Source organism: Physeter macrocephalus, chromosome 10 (assembly GCF_002837175.3).
Source record: "Physeter macrocephalus isolate SW-GA chromosome 10, ASM283717v5, whole genome shotgun sequence".
Lineage (NCBI taxonomy): Eukaryota > Metazoa > Chordata > Mammalia > Artiodactyla > Physeteridae > Physeter > Physeter macrocephalus.
The window spans coordinates 49,151,474-49,169,318 of record NC_041223.1 but is presented as its reverse complement, the minus strand read 5'-3'; positions in this window follow the sequence as shown (position 1 = coordinate 49,169,318).

The window sequence follows — 17,845 nt, the reverse complement described above, 5'->3', positions numbered from 1 at the left end:
ATATTTAAATAGTTTTCTCAGTGAAAGCAATGAGGCCATTTATGATTGGTAACTTGACGTTGCTAAATGTAAGACTAAATGAGGTTCTACATCAATGAAAACATTTTAAAGAGTTATTTAAAAGCTAACAAGTACGGAGGGCTTGCCATGTACCAGGCGCAGATCTAAGAGCTTTCACACTCCACTAATCCTCACAAGGATCTCACGAGGTACTTAGCATCCTCCATGTTTTACAGATGAAGAAACCCAGGTGTGAAGAGGTTAAGCAACTTGTCAGAGGTCACAGAGCTAGTCAGCAGGCAGAGCGAGGCTCTGAACCCAGGCAGTCCACGTCCAGGGTCCAGCACCCGCAGCTGCTTAACTGGCACCATGAAATCCAAGTCAGGTGTGTATTTAGTTGGAAAGGACAAAGATAAATGATCTACCTCCTCTAATTATAATTATGTTCATTGATCCAGACTTTTTACACTAATCGATTGTCAACTTTTGAAGGTGGTAGGTTGACATATTCCTGCCAGAATTTGCTGATAATGGCTAGGAATTCAGGGAATAAGAATCCAAGTCATCCATGAACAGCACCTGCTTTATCTGTGCTTCTGAGCAATTATGGGTGAGGAACAGGTGCCTGGAACTTTTGCCCATTACAGGCATGTGCTATCCTGTCATTCAAGTACTCTCACAATTTTCATTACCAATGTCCAGCAGAGCTCCACCCTAACAATAATATATAGGAAGTCACAGTTTTCATGAGCTAGTTATATATATATTTCTAGTACATACTAAAATACTTGTGTAATTATTAAAATGAAAAGTTTGTAATTGTACTCACTAAAATCCATGCTTTTGGAGTTACCGATCAAGGTCAATTTCACATTTTAAAGACAGGAAAACTGATGTTTGTGGCTACACAGATGTTTTGGGGCTAGAATATTGGTCTCTAATCCCCAGGCCACTGCCCCCTACTCATACTCAGAAATAAATTCTTGTGTCCTTTACAATGAACACAGCTGTTTATTCCTCATAATGAAACACAGCATGATTTCCTGGTAAAGTGACTGGTATCTTTAATGTAGGTAGCGTATATGGTTGAGATGAATTGCAGCCCTCAAATTTAGGTGTGTTAGACATGGAATTTCATTGATCAAATGAAATTAACCAAAAAACTGCATGACAGAAACGGTAAACGCTTCAGAGCTGGTCTTCAATGATGTCTCATACGTGATTAGAAGCACATTCTATTAGTTGTTTTCCCAAAAGACAAGCTTGCCTTTGACACCTCTCTTCCCCCAAATCAGCTGGTCACAAGATCCTCAGTGAAAAAGTATCGTACGTTTCAAGAGGTAAATCCTTCAGGCACAAGGTCAATGCTTTATGCACAGAACTTGCTTGGCCATGACTGAAATCTAGTATTTGGCAATATCCTTTTCAACTGGAATGCCCACCACCTTCCCACTCACTTTGAGGCTGGTACAGACGCTTGGGCCCCCCATACCTGGCCCCTAGCGGCCTCCTCTCTCAGGGCTGGTAAGGGCCGATGGGCACCTTGGCTTGGCTAAGCTCTCTCTGCCCACTGAGGGCTGGTTGCATGGAAGGTGGACGAGTGCACACGGCCCAGCCCCTGCTCAGGTGCGAACCGAGAATGTTGGGGCCTCTTTTCTGCCATGGGGAGGGCACAGGTGCCGGGCAGAAGCTGGCTTTGTATGTGGAGGAGCCTGCATCGTTCCTTCCATGCTTTTCCTCTCACCTCCCAGGCCCAAGCCCGTACAGGGCAAAAAATTGCCTGGGGCCACACTGTCAGATTCCACAACTGACTGACCAGCCCGCGGCTCTGAGCCTCCCTTGCCTCCAGGGACCCCTACCCCTGAAGGGGTCAGACTGCTGTCCTGTATGTCCTTTCCCTGGCCAATTGAGCCACTCACTCTGTCCCTGACTTTCAGAGTGAATCCACCTTCAGTCATTCCTGGGAAACTCTGCCCCTACCCCCAGCTCCCCAGAAGGAAAGCCACTCTGAATTCAAGAGGGTTTTCTGGAACTTGTCTTCCTGAAAAAGTGGGAAAACCTCCCAGATTTGATCTCTGTAGGCACACTATTAAACCTTTGAAAAATAAGCCACACAGACAAAGAAACAAACAAACAGGTCAACGTGCATGCACAGCCCCGAGTGACTAACCTCGACATAGAGGAGAAGGAAGGCCTGGGTTGTCAGCAGGGACGCTGCTGCTCTTGCTGGCTGAGTGGTCTCAGGAAAGTCACTGAGCCTCTCTGAGCCTCAGTCTTCTCTTCTGTTGCTGTTACGCTGGGGTGAGGGCTGGGCTTCGGGGGGTGCGAGGCGGGGAGGTGCAGAACGGATGCCGTGTACCTCACAGCTCAGGGGGTAGGAGTGACTGAAGTCAGGAAACCGCAGGATTCCTTCCTACACAGGTAAGCGTATGGCTCTCTCCAGGTGTAAAGCATTACTGGTCTCACACTTGGGTCTCCCCACTAGGGTATCCTCAACATTTATTTCGGAAAACATGGCATTTTGAATTATAAAAATACATTAACCAAAAATGGGTGAACATGTGTGCATTTTTGACAACTGAATGTAGCCCCAGAATCCCACCTATATCAAGGAAGGGAGGAAAGAGGCAGTCCCCAGAGAGAATCTGAAAGTGTCTAAAATGGTGGTGTCCTCAGCTTTCAGCCGGACCTTCCAACTTTTCAAGAACCCGCTTGGTGGTCTCTAGGACGGCAGAGGTAATTCTCTCAAGTTCTGGCTCTTCTCCCCTGCCCCTGCCCCTGCCCCTTCCCCCACCCCTCTGTCCTTTTGTCCAGGGTTACGCCTGTCCCCAGGGTCCAGAGGCTCCATCTGTCCTCTCCTGGATGACTCGCAGGTGTCAGACGCAGGGAGAAGGCAAAAGAGTCCTGAACGGTGGTGTCTTCTCAGGCAGCTGAACCTGCAAAATAATGAAGCTTTCACCCACCTGGATGAGCGATTCGGTACCTTTCTCCCTTAGGCTCTTATGTCAAAACAACTGCCTGACACTATGGAGGGAGGCGGAAGGAGAAAAAGGGCCTCATATGGTGTAAACATTCAGTTTGTGGCTGCAGTGGAGTGAGGGTCCCTGTTACATTTGGGGGAGGGGCAGTTGGTGACAGGGTGTTTGAGGATCAGCTATGGAAGGGGTAACTTCAAACTTTAGTCGTTAGAGTCAGACTTGCAAATAAGTTTAGAAAATATCCATCACCAAAAAATTAGGCAGCCTCTAAAATCCTTTCACTCCCTGGGTCAGTCATCTCTGAGCAATACCTGACCATTCATTCATTCATTCATTCAGCATGTACAAGTGCCTGCCAGCATCAGATGTCCATACAGGCCTGCATCTTTTGGTCAGATGTCCATACAGGACTGCGTCTTTTGGCTCAGCTCCTAAATCTGTGAGTTCAGCAGATGTTGGGTTTCTGGGGCTGCTGGTCACCAACTTATTTAAAAGCCTGATAAAAACCACCCCATTTCCCAAGCTTTCCCTGCTCTGAGGTAATTAAATGTCTATCATCTGGTGGGAATCAAAACTTGCTTCATTTTGTGTTGATAAGAACTAGCTACTGGTAAGTACTTGTTTTGCTGTACAAGTGCTTTTTAATTCTGCATTTAAATTCTGAGAGTCCCATAGATGCTATCATTTGGAAACATGACTCTAAAAATACCAATTTATAGAGAAATTACAGCACAATAAGTATTTTAATAGCTTTTTATGGCTTGCAATCAAGTTGACAAATAAAAAAATTACTTGAGCATTATTTTTTAAAATAACATCCTGTAATTAGCCCTCTTGTTTTCCATCTTCTTGGATCAGGATGAACATTGCTGTGCATGTTGCTTAACTATCAAGGAACATGTGAAAAGAGTGGTATCTTCTAGCCAAATAACCTTTAATTCCTTTACTTAAAAAATCCTCATGATGGACTGGTGCCTCCTTGAAATAACTTTTAGCAGTGTTTTATGAAACTTATTTTCCTAACCCTAATATAATCAGATAGACACCTTAAAGGTGCCTCCACAGCCCTCTCCTATTCACCTCTGACTGTCATCACAAGAAATGCATTGTGGGAGGGCTCGGTCATCTTCCCAGTGGGTCTGACCCCAATCCACCCTCATTTCCCCTAACTCCCCATTATGTCTCTTCCTTTCATTAATTTATTTTCCCTAGACCTTAATAAAAACAGATTTAGATAATCAACAAGAATGATTAATAGTCTGGGAGGGCATCGAGTCACCATATTTTCCAAGGTTATAAAAAAAATTATTTTTAGTTTATTAGGTAAACATTCAGATAGCAGTGAAATTATCTGCCATCGATGACATCAGACTTTTGGGAGGTCCATGGTCACAGTCTAATTTGAAAGTTACAGTTAGAATCTGATGAAATCACGGTGGATGTTGCAAGAGGCACCCTTACTGAAATTTGAAGATTATTTGGAAACTGCTGTTAGTGTATTCTTTTAAATATATTTTCCTATATACTGCTCATAAATTATAATTAGCACGGAAGTTCTGTCATACCATAAGTATTGTCAACGGCTTTTGTAAATACACATTTGCTTCACATTTGCTTCCTAATTGCCCCATGTAACTGAATGCCAGCCAGGTACACGATCACCTTTAATCACCTTACAACTCTGCCAAAGACTAAATTACAAAGGAAAAGGTGGGATTCTTTTCAACCAGCTCATATTACCCCAGAAGGTACATTGCATCATGGGATGTTTAGAATTCCAAGTTGTTCATTTCAATTTCTGTTTGACCTATGTATTTTGTATTCATTTAATCTTCCTCTTTCTTTCTTCCTCTCTCCCTCCCTCTCCCCCTTCCCTTCCCATCCCTTCCCTTACTCTTCCCTCCTTCCTTCCTTTCTCTTTCTCTTTCTCTTTTTCTTTCTCCCCTTATATCTACATGTCAGGTACTGCTCTAGCTTCTAAGAACATGCAGAAGTGTCAGAAAACAGTTTCTCAAAAGACTTCTGTTCAAATCAGTGCCTTCAATTTGGAACAACTCAAGATGAGCCATATATTATTGAGGGGGAGCTGGCAACCAATCTTGTGAGTAAGTTTATTGTTCTAAAACTTCTATGTAGGGGCTTGCCTGGTGGCGCAGTGGTTGAGAGTTCGCCTGCCGATGCAGGGGACACGGGTTCGTGCCCCGCTCCGGGAAGATCCCACATGCCGCGGAGCGGCTGGGCCCGTGAGCCATGGCCGCTGAGCCCGCGCGTCCGGAGCCTGTGCTCCGCAACGGGAGAGGCCACAGCAGTGAGAGGCCCGCGTACCGCAAAAAACAAAAAAAACCAAACTTCTATGTAACACCATTAGCCAGGAACTTCATGTAACTGTGGGTGATCACTATTGGAAATTTATTTAAAAAGGAGAAATATTTTTGCCTTCTTTCATCTAAGGAGACGATAATGTGTTGTGAAATGCTGTGCAAACTCTGACACGCTACAAAATGTATATAGTTTTTTGTTGTTGTTATTCATCAACATTGAGATGCTCTGATTTTTGCTATTTCTTCTGACTCCTGATCTGATTTAGACCAATATAGGGGCCATAAAGTTTTGGAAAGTAACATATAGTTGAAAGTAACCTTCACCGACAGAACCTGGCCATGGTGAGATCAGACCTTTTCCCTTCCCTTCCTTCCTTGGACAATTATAGTCTCATCCCCATATGCTTTCCTCAAAGATGCTATTTAAAGGGAAGCTGTATCCACTTGGCTCAAGCCATCCCTGTGAAATAGACACTGGCAATTCTATAGTATTTGGTTTCAATTAGACAAAAATAAACACAAATTATATCCATTTAACTTTTATTTTAAATCATCTGCTGAGATTCTAGTCTTCTAGAAACTTAATTGTATATCAGATAACAATCCAAGTTAGGAAGATTATAGGTATAATGTAGGGCAGGGCAATAAAATGAATGAGGAATGTTTTCTATAATTGTAAAGGGAAATGAAATTTTTACAAACAGCTAAATGACTCTGGCAAAGTTAACCTTGGCCAAACCAGCTGGAGTTGATTGGTGATCTATTTGTGTAACTAGCTCTCCAGATCAAGTGTCTGTTACGTATTGGATTCTGACTGCTGAATGACAGTCTCCTTCAATTACCTATCTGTTAAGCTACCCTAGTGATCTACCTATCTACCTTATTTCCTGGCATTCTAAGGTATTTTTTTGGTATGTCTGTATCCGTTAGGATGTAGGTTTGACTGCAAGTGACAGAGACCCAAAATAACAATGCCTTATATAAAGATAGGAGTTTATTTTTGTTTTATATAAAAGTCCAAGATGGTTAAAGACTGTGTTCCACTAAGTCATCAGTGGCCCTTCTCCTTCTGCAGAGTGCTAGGTGATTTCCACCATGTCTGGATTCCAGCCAGCACGGAGGAGGGTGAAGGGGCTGCCGTTTCCATTTAAGGGCACAACCTGGAAGCCGCATGCATCACAACTGCTTATATGCCCTCACTCTAACTAGATCCTATGGTCTACCAGCGACCACCTGGCTGCAAAGGACTTAGAGAATGTTGTCTCTATTTTGGTTGGCTACGTGCTCAGCTAAATAATCAGGTTCTACTAAGGCAGAAGAAGGGAAGAATTGATATTAGGGAGAAACTAGTGGTTTTTGACTAAATATCGTATTAAATACTCACCCATCCTCAAGATCAGTGCTATATACCAATAGTTCTTAAAAATGTGGTCCTCAGACAAGCAGCATCAGCATTACCTGGGAACTTGATAAAAATTCAAAATCTTGCACCCCACCTTCCCAAAGCTCCTAAATCAGGAGCTCAGGTGGAGCCCAGCAATCTGGGTTTTAACAGGCTCTCCAGGTGATTCTGATGCCTCTAAAGTTTGAGAATCACCGGACGAGGGTATGATTTTTTTCAAAAGCTAGATGGGAGGCCAGGCATTAGAGGAGGAAGTGAGTTGGGATGGAGAGACCCAGAAATGGTAAGCTTCTGATCCTTGACTGCTCTGATCCTTATGAAGTCACCTCCTGTAAATCCTTCATCTTGAGGCTCTGATGAGTGACCCAAAGCCAGGGCCGTGCCATATGGTGGGAAGATCATGGAATGACAGGTGACCTTTCCCAGCAGCACACTTCATCTTTTGTGACCTGCTTTTCTCCTATATAAAATGAGCTGGGGGATGAAGAGGGAGAGCAAATGACCTTGATGATCTCCTCCAGCCCTGCCACCTCATGTTTCTGGCTAGCTGGAGTCATAGTTTTGTCCTTTTCCACCAACAGCTGAGATGGTGCAGTCTAAGGCTTAAAAACAAGGACTCCAGAGTCAAGTGCGTTTGGGTTTGAACCAAGGCACCTCCGCTTGCTAGCTGTGTGATCTTGGGCAAGTGTTTAGCCTCTCTGGCTCTCAGTTGCCTCACATGTAAAGTGAGGATAATAAAGTTAACTCACTGGACTGCTTTAGGGATTAAATGAGATGTGTGTATGAGTAAAACCCATAGCACAGTGCCTGGTGTGAAGTAAATGCTAAATAAATGGCAGCCAGTGCCATGGTGTGTATTTTGCACTTCATTGGGACACATATCAGTTGAACAATTGCTTCTTCCCAAGGATCTCTTTTTGTGGGGAATCTCTGTGTTATGATTATTTTCTCTTTTGTGTGGTCTTATACACTTCAGAAAAGAGAGACCAAGGTGATACATAATTTTCTGGAAATCTGAAGACTTCCTTACATAGAAAAACACACAACCCTGTTGGTAAAACTACCTTACACATGGGACATCTACAGACCTCTCACAGATACGGTCTCCCTTGAACTTCCCATAAAAAGGAAAAGCAGCTTTATTCCCATTTTACAGGTAAGTAAACAAAATCTCAGGAAGATTAGGTGGCTGTAAAAAGGTCACCCAGCAAGTCAACGGGGAGCCTAGATTCAAATACTCATGTCTGAATGTAATGGCTTTACAGAAACCAAGGTTTAGCTATATTGTAAAAAAAATCTGTTCTTTTCTGTTTCTCTTCACAGACTATAAACCCTTTGCTTCTCCCAGTCCTCACATTATCTTTGGATCCCCAGCACCTAATCTGGCACCTGGGACAGAGCAGGTGCTAGACAAATGTTTGTTGAATGACAAAATGAATGAAAGAAATAACGTTGTTGGACTTTGCATTCCATGCAGGACTTCTTTTTTCTTGCAAGTGTTTGGAATCATGGCACACGTTTTATAGATAGAAAGGCTTTCTCTGCTGCCCTGGAAACATGGCCCCGCCTGCTCCCTGCTGGTCCATTGCTTGCCAGCGTGGAAGGGTAGATGTGGTCAGGTGGGTAGCTAATTCTCCACCTGTCTTTCCTCCTCCTCCCTTCCTCTGGGACTCACCAGCCTCAGCCTTTCCTTCATGGTCCTAGAGTTATTTTTGTAGGCGCTCTGCAGAGCAGATGTTCTTGAGCGGGCATCTGCCTTCTCTTACTGTAATATCTTTTACCCAGTCAATTATGTTGCTGATATCCCTCGACTCTAAAGATGAGGGAAGGGGAAAAGCTGAATCAATGTAATGGGAGAATTCTGCCTCTCCGACATCATAGCTCCTCCTCCCCCTCACACCCTCTCAGATTTCCCCTCCCCACTGTCAACATTGGCGTCTGTCAGCTGGTGGCCAGACACTTGAACAGACTTTGCCAATTAGAGAAGTCACACCTCTTGGTTGGCAGAGGGACTATTGTGCCTGGGCCCCAGCAGGGAGCCATATGGCTTTCAGGCAAAGGAGTTTCCAGAAAAGAACAGGGGAGTACCCCTGAGGGCACCTCGTGTCACGTGAGAGGTGCCCTCTGAATGTTTCTATCAGGTAAAGATGCAAGATGAGCTGTAGTCTTTCCCGGGTATAATTTGGAGGTATTGTTGCTCCACCCGCAATCATCTCTCATTCTGGGGGAGGTTACACTGAGTTTGTCTTGGCAGCGTTAAAACCATTCTGTGGTTCTGTTGTTCTTTATGACTCTCCCCTACCCCATTTCCCACACTCCCCTCTTTTGGTGACTCTGAGTTTTGCCATTCGACACTGGGTAAATGTAACTGGGGAGATAATGTTAATAACTTCCTGCAGTTGTGAAGAGTTTTATAAAGCCCTCTCACTTCCCCAGGGTAATTCTGAATGAATTAGGTAGACTGAGTATGGTGTTTTCATTTTAGGGATAAAGACACTGGGTTCCAGGAAGATTCAGTAATCAGTCTGTCACAGGGTGGAGAAGAAAGAAAGCTGGACTGAGAATCTGGATTTTATTCCTGCGGGTCCACAGGCTGGCTGTACAGCTTGGATCACTCACCTTTTTGGCACCAACATTCTCATCTGCAATTCAAGGGAAAAAAAGAATCCCTGAGGTCTCGTTGGGCTCCAAGAGTTTTTATTCCTGAGGTCACTTAGTTTATAAGTGACGTAAATGAGATTAAACCACCATATAGTCATGCCCTGCCACAGAAATCAATCCTTAAGGGAGTTCATTTTTTCCCCTTAATTTTAATGATGGAAAATTTCAAGCACACAGAAGTAGAGAGAATAGTATAATGAATCCTCATATGCCATAGACCAGCTTCAATACCAAACACCATTTTGCCCATCTTGTTTCCTGTAGCCTTCTTAAAAAAAAAAACTGTAGTATTTTAAAAGTAAAGCCCAGATATTCTATTATTTCACCAGTATAAATTTTAGCACACGTCTCTAATCTATTGAGCTGTTTTTAAAAAACAAAGCCACCATGCCATTTTCCTGCCTAACAACATTCACCACCATTCCTTAATGACAAAATTATTTAATAAAACAAAAATCACCATCTTACCCTCTTCAAATTTGCTTATTGCCTCAAAGATGTCTTTTTATAGTTGGTTTGTTGGAATCCATTTGCAGAGAAGTTCCACACACTGTATTTGGTTGTTAAGACTTTTCTAAACCTCTATTATCTCATCCCTCCCTCTTTTTTTTTCTTCTTCTCATGCTATTGATTTATGGGAGAAAACAAGTCATTTGTCCTGAAGAATGCCCCATGTTCTGGATTTAGCTAATTGCTTCCCTGTGGTGTCATTTAACTTGTACCTCTGTTCTCTGTGTTTCCTGTGAGTGGGTAGGTCAATCCAGAGGCTCGATCAGATCCATGTTCAATTTTTTAACCTCTAGATGGTGCAAGGTAACTTTTATTGCACATTTTGAGGCACAAAAGGTCTGATTGGCTCTTTTTTGAGATTTTTGAGACTGGGATCCATTAGAGGATTCAGATATTATCAAAGGCATGGCTCCATTATACATGAACTTATTTTTAATCTGCATTTTTCTTTACCTACATATGAACAGATCCATCAAATCTAGAAAAATGTATTTGCCTTTATCATGTTCTTTTTCATCATTTTCTGCCTTTTCTTATCTCCCATGGTAGATACTCATTTTCTTTCTCTCCTACCACTAAAATATTAAAGAAAAATGAAAAGCAGTATACTAAAACAAACAAACAAACAAACAAAAAACAAAACAAACTCTCAAACATATACCCAGACATTTGATTTGGTGTAAAGACACTCTGCTGCTCATTACAACAGTTATTGATACAAATGAATTTCACATTGATGTCTTGTAAGCCTCAAGGTGGAAATTCTTAAAAGTAATTGTGAGTTTATACTTAGGTAAATTATGTAAATGAAGGGCCTGGAGAAAATGATGACTAGTACTCTCAGGAATGCAGCTAAGGATTTTTTTTTTTTTTCAGTTAAGGGTTTTTGAAATGTCCTTTTGCTCAGCAGGCATGTTTCAGCTTTTGATTCTTCTCCAGGCCAGGACAGGAGTTCCCCTTGGGGGACAGCAGTCTGGAGGTGGGCAGGGAGGCTGGGAAGGGGCGCTGCTCACTGGGGAGGCTGGCTGGGAATCAAGTTTACAAATGGCACAAAATGGCACTGGAGTAGCATCTATCACTTGTGCATTGTCATTATATGAATTTAGATCAGGGCCATCGATAAAAGTCACTGGGCACATGCTATTATAAAGAAGGCAGCAGGAACCTGTCAGAGTTATTTTGAGTTCTCTGTAATTACAGTGGTTCTTACATGTATTCCCATACGTTCACACCCCTATAGAAAGGCAACATGCTTTTTAAAGAAAGTCTATTACAATAATAGATACTTGAAGTTGGTTTTTAAAATATAATCCTGTCCTTTGTACTGTCCTGCCAAACCGATGCCCTGCCTATCGACCTTTTCTTTATTCCCTTCTTCCTTTCTCTCTTTTTCTTCTTTGCTTTTAAGCCCTAGCTCTGCCCCTTACAACTAGTGGGTGACTCTGTGTGAGCGCAAAACTCTCAATGGAGGAGGCTTAGTTGCTTCTTCCTTACAGAGGCGTTAATAATACCTACCTGGGGATTAACTGGTAGGATTAAGGACATGGATTATCTTTGAAGGCCCAGTAAACTGGGTAGCACTATACATTCGAATGGCACTACTCTTGCCTCTTATTCTGCCAAAACTTTGGAGTTTAAAACCTTTTTAAAGGTTTAGCAGCTTAAAACAACAAACATTATCTCACACAGCTTCCATGGGTCAGGAATCCAGGGCAGTTTAGCTAGGTAGTCCTGGCAGTCAAGGTATAGGCCAGGACTGCCGTTATATGAAGGCTTGACTGGGACTGGAGGAGCTGTTCCCAAGATGGCACATCCACATGGCTGTTGGCAGGAGGCCTCAGTTCCTCATCATGTTTACCTCTCCATCAGGCTTCTCAGGTGTCCTCACAACATGGCGTCTGGCTTCCCCAGAGAAACTGATCCAGAGAGAGAGAGTATACAGGAAGCTGCAGTGCCTTGTGACCGGATGTTCAAAGTCTCACACCATTACTCTTTTCTCTTCTTTTCTTTTCTTTTCTTTCCTTCCTTCCTTCTTCCCTCCCTCGCTCCCTCTTCCTTCCCTCCTCCCTCCCTCCCTCTTTCTTTCTTCCTTCCTTCCTTTCTTTCTTTTTTTCTTTCTTTCTTTCTTTCTTTCCTTCTTTCCCGCTCTCTCTCTCTCTTTCTTTTTTTCTTTCTTTCTTTCAGAAATATAAAGCAGTATTCACTTTCCAAGATGCAGAAACATAAATGCAGCCTCTCACTGTTGTGGTCTCTCCCGTTGCGGACGCGCAGGCTCAGCGGCCATGGCTCATGGGCCCAGCCGCTCTGTGGCATATGGGATCTTCCCGGACCAGGGCACGAACCCGCGTACCCTGCATCAGCAGGCAGACTCTCAACCACTGTGCCACCAGGGAAGCCCTCTTTCTTTCTTTCTTCCTTCCTTCCTTCCTTCCTTTCTTTCTTTCTCTCTTTCTCTTTCTTTCTCTCTCTCTCTCTCTTTCTCTCTTTCTTTCTCTCTCTTTCTTCCTGTTAGAAATGAGTCACTAGTCCAGCCCACTAGACTAGAGGAAGCAAATTGTGGTCTGAGAATATGGTCTATAAGGTTTCAGTCCTTTGAAAGTTCTTGAGACTCCTTAAATGGCCCGTTATGTGATCAATTTTGTAACTCTTCCTGTATGCTTGAAAAGACAGCTACCGGGTTCAGTGTTCTATATGTGAGTTTCCCAATTACTTGTTCAAATCTTCTATATGCTTACTGATTTTCTTTTGTCTGCTTGATCAATTGATTATTGCAAGAATCATGTTAAAATCTCCTACCATGACTGTAAATTTGTCTATTTTTCTATGTTATTCTATCAACTTTTGGGGGTATATTTTAAGATAATGTTATTAGGTGCACAAACACTTAGAGATGTTATATTTTCCAAGGGAATTTAACCTTTTTCGTGTACAGAGAGTCTCTTCATACCTAGTTATAATTTTTGCCTCAAAGTCTATTTTGGTGACATTAATAGCACAAACTTTCTTTTGATTAGTATTTGCCTGGCATAAATCTTTCATTCCTTTATTTTCAACTTTTTTGCATTCTTGTGTTTTAGAGGTGTCTCTTGTTAGAAGTATATAAGTTGATTAAAAATAATTCAGTCTAACTACATTTATCTTTTTAGTCTAATATTATAATTAATCTAACATTTAGTCTAATTATTGATATATTTGGACTTATAAATCTTATTTTTTATTTTATGACATTTCACTTTTTCTGTGTTTCTTTTTCTCCCCTTCTTGCCTTCTTTTGGATTGACTATTTTTTCTTATTACATTTTTCCTTTATGAATTTGGAAGCTAAACACTGTATTTCTATTATTTTAGCACATACTCTGGAAACTTTAACATGTATATTTAACTAATCAAAATTAGTGTTCTGAAGTTTCAGTGATGGTTTCTAGGTGCCCGTTTGTTTTTAACTATTCCACTTGGGTTTCACTGAGCTTCTTGCATAAGTAGTGTCTTTCATTAGTTCTGAAATCCTCAGTCATTATCTCATCAAATATTCCCTCTATTCAACCAAGCTCTTTCTCTCTCTTATTCTGATTACAGGTTTAGGTGTTGTCCTCACCATATTTTCCATGACTCAAGCTGCTTTTCTTTTCTTTTTTTTCATCTCTTGTATCTCTGTGCTTCATTCTAGATCATTTCTTCAGCTTTCAACTCTCTAATTCTCTCTTCAGCAGTGTCTTTTCTCCTGTGAAACCTATCTATTGAGTTTATAATTTCAGTTATAAATTTTTCATTTCTAGAAATTCTATCTATTCTTATACAAATCTGCTTGGTTATTTTAGTAGCTTCTTGCTTCAGTTTCAGCTCAAGGATTTTCAGACTACCTGGTAGTGTGAATTGGGGTTAAAAAAATCTAGGTGAGAACAGATTGTAGTATGAATTAGCAGGGGCTATTCCCCCATTTTACTCAGTGCTAAGTCTGAGACAGGTAATTTTCCTTTCAGTGTCCTGTATCAGGGATGAGTATATTTCTGGTTTAGTCTGACTGACACTGACAATATTTTCTATTCCTCAAAGCCTTCTAGGCCACAAAAATTGGAGATCAGGTTGACTGGTTCAGCAGGTAAAAAAAAAGAGAGAAAAGATTAACTTTCAAAATACTTTAAAAACAGAAACAATACACCAACTAGTTAAACTATTAGCAAGGCATTTATTTAAATGAAGTAAAGTGATGCAGGGCAAAATACCACACAAAACAAAAAATGTAATGCAGCCATTGTAGATAGCCGAGAGTAATTATCAGGAAGACTTTTTTTTTTATTTTTGTAAAGGAAAGCTGCCAGCAGCTATTATAGCAAATAAGTTTCTCTTAAAAGGTAAAGAATAACATGACAAGGCTTGTTTTAGAAGAAGGGGTCAACAAATGAGAAATCATAAAGTAAATGATCCTGACACCTTTTTATAATGTGACTGCCTCCAGGGAAGACACTATTTCTGTTTAGATTAATTCTTTTTGGATTTGCAAACCTGAGCACCTCATGTCATTTGAGGGGGGCCAAACACTCATAGAGCACAGGGGCCATCATGTCTACCCCTCTGGAGACCTTCAGGAAGCACTGAGCAGAGGCAGGGGTGCCCAATCAAGCCCTGAGCTGCAGCACCTGTGCAAGGGGCCCAGGTATGGTGGTGGGATCTGGGAATATGCCAGCAGGCTCTTCACTAGCAATTCTTGCATGGGGATTTTCCATGGTTATAGCAGTTTTTGTTTTCTCAGCCCTGGCAGAACTGCTCATTGAGCTGATTTCTCCAGTCAGTCCTTTCCTTTGGGAACGGGGGCCCTGACACCATTTAGCCCTGAAAGGAACACTGGAGATAATAACAAAAAATAGCTAACACTTCCTGAGTGTTCATTGTGTCTCAAGCACTGTTCTAAGTGCTTTGCTTGTGTTAACTCATTTGATCCTCATAACACTCTGAGAGATGACCTTATATCTAGATGGTGAGACACATCCCAAAGCTATGTTTACCTAACATCTCCCCAAAAGGGCCTATAACCAAAACCCTAATGTACTTTCAGATTCAGTACTCTTTTCACTACAACTGAATCAACTCAGAGAGAAGATAATGCACTTGAAGAATTTGGCCCATATGTGTGCAAGTCTATTTATATACACATAAATATAAATATGTGACAGCTGTAATCGATGAAGACTATAGGCCAAATACTTCTTAACATCTGTAAAAATTAAAAAAAAAAAACAATAGTAAATCCCCTCTCAAATTAACTTGGGAACCTGCTTAAACCAAATAGGAATTACCTTTGTCTTTTCCATTTCATCTAGGCAACTCACCAGAAGTTTGAGTTAGAGGATTTCTGGATTCTATTCCTTGTCCTCCTGTTGAAATATTTTATTAGACACATAGAGTACTTCTCATATATTGGGCACTGTTTAACCTTGATTAACTTTATTAGCTCTTCATTACGTACTTTAATCTTCACAATAGTCCAATGAGGAGGCACTATTGCTTATTTTATTGATGAGGAACTACACTGCAGGTAAGTAACTTGCCAAAGTTGCTCAAAGTGAAGTATAGAATCTAGGCAGCCTTGCCCCAGTGCCCACATAACCTCCTCACCATATCACCTCTCCCATCCGTTCAGGTTAAGAAATCAAAGTATACAACTCTGCAAGTATGTTGGAATGCATGGATAAAATGAGCCATGATGTCTTATTGGTTTTGCCTGGGGAGGCGGGGAATGCTTCTCCACCATTGGTTAAGTTCTCATCCTCTCCAATTAATGGGTGTGCTAATTCCCAGTACACACTCAGTATAAATGAACTGTGCTTTGTGCTGGACAATGGAAGACCCATAGGAGCCTCTGAGCTTCACACAGCTGCAGGTCCCTGATTTAAACACCAATCCCTTTATTCAGGCCCTGTCTGCTAGGCAGTCGGCCAGCGTCTTGCACTTCTCAGCAGTGATTTCCATGTAGCATCCTTGGAGGAGCTGGTGGAAGTCATTTTCCATAGTGATAATGATAATCTTCCCCTCCCCTTTCATCGCCTTGCTCCTCAGTTATTTTGTATTAAAATAACATTTACATTTAAAGAGGAGAGATGACCTTCTGTGCCTACCTCTGCTTCCTCGCTGAGGGGGACTGACTCCCCCGAGGTATGCACCAAGGTTAACATTCCCAGAGGGTCAGTCCACAGGCATTTTTGTCATTTAACAAAGACTCTTCCATTCACCAGTGAAGAGGGTTCCTATCAAGGAGGTTTAGCACCAAATATGCCTCAGGTGTTGGGAAGGAATGCCTCTGGGTAGAAGGAAATCTCCCCTAATTCTTAATACAAGCCTAGTTCAGACCGATGACTCTTTTTTTGTACAGTGCTGACCCTGGGAGATGCCTTAAGGATGACCAGAGTGAGGCCTTCCTGGCAAGAGTAAAGAAACTGATGTCCACAGAGGCCGAAGGACTCGGTCAAGGAACACGATGTAGCAGCATAACCAGAAGTGTTGGCTATCTTCTGTACTTCCCTCCAGATTCACTGTCCAGCGCCCTCCACCCTGCTCTGGGCCCGGGAAGCTGACCCATCTAGGCTGTATCAATAGACACTCTTGCTCCTTGGCTTGGCTGATGGGAGATCTGGCAGGAGGTCAGAGGAGGTAGCTGGATGAAGTTAGGTTTTACTTCCTTCTCTCTCTCCCTGCAAGTTTGCCTCAAACCGACTGTGCCTCTCCCCTGGAGGCACAGCTTCTCTCAAGGTTGCCTGCAATGTTCTCAGGTTATAATCTCTGCCCGTGAACTCTGCTTCCTCAATTCCTCACAGTCAACATGCAACTTTCTCCTTCTCCTGAGAGTTTCTTTGAACTGTGTGTATTTATTGTATTTTTATTCTCACTTCAGCATTTTCATGCACACTTCCAATTCCACATAACTTTCACTTCTCTTTCTTAAGCCCCATACCTAGCTTGCAAATGCTCACCTGTTTATCTCCTGATTGCAAACTCCTTGAGAACAGGCAGGACCTCTGCATCGTGAGGATTGGGACTGTGTCCATCTTGTTCCTGGTAACTGGCACCGCCTGGCACGCAGTATGGAGGTACATGAGTGAATCAGTCTTTGATTCCATGCACAAAAGACCAATACAAAGTAGGACAACAAAATACGTCTTTTAAAGAATTGTTCTCTCAATGCCTTCGGCTCCATAAATGGGGAGATGTTCAGATACCACTGATAGTTGTGTGATTTTGAGGAAATCACATCTCTGTAGCTTTTTCAACTCTACAGAGAGATAAGTGATATCCAGTCCTGTGTTTTCCTCTTAGTGATGGCAACAGAATTTAAATGGAACACTTGATGCGAATGGAATGCCTTGAGGTTCTTGGAAGAGAAATAATCATTTTTCAGAAAAGATAGAATCTAATAAGAATTCTGCGTTGGAGAAGGGAAATGTTGCTTTTTCAAATTGTGTATTTTCCATTAAAGTAAGTAAGGGACCCTGTCCAGTGTCTGGCACAGATCAAGCACTTCATAAATGCCTGCTATAATCTTTAGTGATTATTCTGCAAAATTCTACTCTAACATTAAGCAATGAATTCAAGAATTTCTTTGTCATTATATTATTAAAATGGAGTGTGATGTGCCTGTTCAAAGTGTTATGTGCTATTGTATCATTGTTATATTAATAAGAATTACATTAAAACAATTCATGTGGATATGTAGGTATATTGGTGGGTGTGGTGTGATGGGGATGGGATTTGTTGTAGAAGATGTAGCAATGGGATATAAAAGAAGGAAACAAGTTGTGAAGTAACCCATTCAAGAAACTTGGCAACTTACTTGCATTCTCGGGTTTTTGAAATTACAAAAAAAAATTTTTCTTGTTGCAAAAGCAGTATCTGTCTATTACAGTACAATTTTTTTTGTTTGTTTTTGTTTGTTTTTTTGTGTGTGTGTGGTACGCGGGCCTCTCACTGTTGCGGCCTCTCCC